Source organism: Pristiophorus japonicus, unplaced genomic scaffold, assembly GCF_044704955.1.
Source record: "Pristiophorus japonicus isolate sPriJap1 unplaced genomic scaffold, sPriJap1.hap1 HAP1_SCAFFOLD_2103, whole genome shotgun sequence".
NCBI lineage: Eukaryota > Metazoa > Chordata > Chondrichthyes > Pristiophoridae > Pristiophorus > Pristiophorus japonicus.
The window spans coordinates 32501-36600 of NW_027251803.1; positions in this window are offsets into that span (position 1 = coordinate 32501).

Consider the following 4100-nt stretch of genomic DNA (forward strand, 5'->3'; position numbering starts at 1 on the left):
ACTTGTCATTTCTGTCCTTGGGGGTTGGCGGGGTATCTGCACAGAGGTAGGAGGTGGCAGAATCGAGACTTGGTGAGTTTTCCAAACAAACGTCTCGAGCCTCCAGGTCTGCAGAGACCGACCAGGGCTGCCGCCCAACCGACTATTCACCCTTTTTGGGCGGGAATTTATTCCCTTTTTGCCCATTTTTCGGGTTTTTGGTCGGGCTTCAAAAGCGGCTGCCCGAGGCCTGGCAGAGGCCGGGGCATGGTCCCCGATCGCGCCAGGCGGCTCGCGCGACGCGATTAGGCCCCGAAAGGAGTCGGGAAATCGGCAGACCTGCCCGAGTTCAGCCCGCGGGGGCGGGGGGCAGGTCGGTTCGGCTCAAATCATTAACCAAAGCCGAGACTTGGTCTCGCTGGCGCAACCGAAGTGCCAGGCTGGATAACTCATTAACCAGAAGGCGGCTGGAGGCAGGCAGCGCTGATGGCTGAGGCCGGGTGGAGGCCACCCGCGGCCGGGAAAGTCAAAAGTCCCGTTGTGTGGAAGTCTATGAGGTCAGATTCGGCCGCCTTACCGGGCCTTCGGTTGATGGTTTCCCGCTTGGGCAAGCGAGTCGGCCCGGCAAAGTGGCCACTTGCATTTTCTGGCAAGTGTCTGCGAACAACGTTAATGAGTTGAACCTCGGCAATTGTCGGAAGTCCCGATGAAGAAATGAAAATGCCCCTTTTGCGGGGATTTGGATGCTCATGGCCGGCAGCAGGTGGCCCGACGCCCCGCCAACTTGACACTTGTCATTTCTGTCCTTGGGGGTTGGCGGGGTATCTGCACAGAGGTAGGAGGTGGCAGAATCGAGACTTGGTGAGTTTTCCAAACAAACGTCTCGAGCCTCCAGGTCTGCAGAGACCGACCAGGGCTGCCGCCCAACCGACTATTCACCCTTTTTGGGCGGGAATTTATTCCCTTTTTGCCCATTTTTCGGGTTTTTGGTCGGGCTTCAAAAGCGGCTGCCCGAGGCCTGGCAGAGGCCGGGGCATGGGCCCCGATCGCGCCAGGCGGCACGCGCGACCCGATTAGGCCCCGAAAGGAGTCGGGAAATCGGCAGACCTGCCCGACTTCAGCCCGCGGGGGCGGGGGGCAGGTCGGTTCGGCTCAAATCATTAACCAAAGCCGAGACTTGGTCTCGCTGGCGCAACCGAAGTGCCAGGCTGGATAACTCATTAACCAGAAGGCGGCTGGAGGCAGGCAGGGCTGATGGCTGAGGCCGGGTGGAGGCCACCCGCGGCCGGGAAAGTCAAAAGTCCCGTTGTGTGGAAGTCTATGAGGTCAGATTCGGCCGCCTTACCGGGCCTTCGGTTGATGGTTTCCCGCTTGGGCAAGCGAGTCGGCCCGGCAAAGTGGCCACTTGCATTTTCTGGCAAGTGTCTGCGAACAACGTTAATGAGTTGAACCTCGGCAATTGTCGGAAGTCCCGATGAAGAAATGAAAATGCCCCTTTTGCGGGGATTTGGATGCTCATGGCCGGCAGCAGGTGGCCCGACGCCCCGCCAACTTGACACTTGTCATTTCTGTCCTTGGGGGTTGGCGGGGTATCTGCACAGAGGTAGGAGGTGGCAGAATCGAGACTTGGTGAGTTTTCCAAACAAACGTCTCGAGCCTCCAGGTCTGCAGAGACCGACCAGGGCTGCCGCCCAACCGACTATTCACCCTTTTTGGGCGGGAATTTATTCCCTTTTTGCCCATTTTTCGGGTTTTTGGTCGGGCTTCAAAAGCGGCTGCCCGAGGCCTGGCAGAGGCCGGGGCATGGGCCCCGATCGCGCCAGGCGGCTCGCGCGACCCGATTAGGCCCCGAAAGGAGTCGGGAAATCGGCAGACCTGCCCGAGTTCAGCCCGCGGTGGCGGGGGGCAGGTCGGTTCGGCTCAAATCATTAACCAAAGCCGAGACTTGGTCTCGCTGGCGCAACCGAAGTGCCAGGCTGGATAACTCATTAACCAGAAGGCGGCTGGAGGCAGGCAGGGCTGATGGCTGAGGCCGGGTGGAGGCCACCCGCGGCCGGGAAAGTCAAAAGTCCCGTTGTGTGGAAGTCTATGAGGTCAGATTCGGCCGCCTTACCGGGCCTGCGGTTGATGGTTTCCCGCTTGGGCAAGCGAGTCGGCCCGGCAAAGTGGCCACTTGCATTTTCTGGCAAGTGTCTGCGAACAACGTTAATGAGTTGAACCTTGGAAATTGCCGGAAGTCCCGATGAAGAAATGAAAATGCCCCTTCTGCGGGGATTTGGATGCTCATGGCCGGCAGCAGGTGGCCCGACGCCCCGCCAACTTGACACTTGTCATTTCTGTCCTTGGGGGTTGGCGGGGTGCCCGGAGATTTTCGGGAACACGATTTTCAGAACATTTTTACGACAGCGGGTACACTTTGAAAGCGCCCGAAAAGTGATGCTTTGCTGAAAGGTGCTCAATCTCAGGAAAGAGACCTTTGAAAAGAGCACTTGGAAAGTCACAAAATGAACGGTGTGCGAGACTTGGAACAATTTTGACAAAGTCTTTTGTTGTACTTTTCAAACTCTTTGGTGTTTTGCTGAAATCGTACTCTGGGAGCCAGCAGCCCCGCTTGTACCCGTGCCCGGCTCTCAGGACAGACTAGTTTCCAACGGCCCTCCGTCTTTGCGCAACAAAGGACGCTGTCTGTCACAGATGCAAGCCCCTGAGTGAGGGAAATCTGTTTTACTGAGTAGTTAAGCACACGCGCAGTTCTTTCACCAAGTTCCCCTGCGTGTTGTGTGCTCGGTATCCACCGATCGATTTGGCGACTCGTGTCCGACGTGGGAGGGCTCGGAGTGGGGCCAGCTCCGGCTGGTGTGTTACCGACTCCGGCGTTCCTCCCGTTCTGCCCCGCAATGCGCCCACCGCCGGTGGGCAGACCGGGCATCCAATAACGAGTCAGAGGGCTTGGCACGGCTCCGGTTTCTCCTAGCCTGCCCTTTGGCACTTGACGAAGGTTCTCGCGTGAGTCCGAGGCGTCCACCTGTCTTTTGGTCTCGCAGTGGTCCGAATCAAGCTCCGGAGCGGGCGTCCGCCATCTCGACTCCCGAATGTGGTGGTGCGGGAATGTGCACAGCGCGTCTCGTTCTGGTAGCTGAACACGCCATTTCTCTGGCAAAATGTGAGCAGAGACACGCAGGCGCGGGCGGTGCGTGTCGACGCCCTTTGACGGTTACAGTGTTTGCAAGCTCCCAAGTTGAACCCGGCACCAACCTCCCTGTCGTGGGGAGGCCACGTGCCCAGCAGACACAGCGATGGTGGCGCCTTGTCAAAAGAGTCATTGGTTTGTGTAAGCCTCTTACCCCGAGCGTGTTCACACTCCTCGTGATCCTTCTGTCCTGACGGTTTCCCGGTGCTCGTGCAACACACACACACACACACACACAGAGCGAGAGAGAGACAGAGACCCACACACGACGTGTCGTACGTATGTACACACACACAAGCAATCGTTGTGGGTGGTGTGTGCACGGTAGGACGGTCGGCGCTGGATGTTGTGCCCGGCAAGGTGGAGGCGCGCCTCTTCCTTTGTACTTTGTGGTTCCACCGTTCAGTCGCTCGCTCCCTGTCTGGCTGATTTGTTGGCCCCGATTTTCGGTTCAGCTACCTGGTTGATCCTGCCAGTAGCATATGCTTGTCTCAAAGATTAAGCCATGCATGTCTAAGTACACACGGCCGGTACAGTGAAACTGCGAATGGCTCATTAAATCAGTTATGGTTCCTTTGATCGCTCCAAACGTTACTTGGATAACTGTGGTAATTCTAGAGCTAATACATGCCAACGAGCGCTGACCCTCTGGGGATGCGTGCATTTATCAGACCAAAACCAATCCGGGCTTGCCCGGCAGCTTTGGTGACTCTAGATAACCTCGGGCTGATCGCACGTCCTCGTGACGGCGACGACTCATTCGAATGTCTGCCCTATCAACTTTCGATGGTACTTTCTGTGCCTACCATGGTGACCACGGGTAACGGGGAATCAGGGTTCGATTCCGGAGAGGGAGCCTGAGAAACGGCTACCACATCCAAGGAAGGCAGCAGGCGCGCAAATTACCCACTCCCGACTCGGGGAGGTAGTG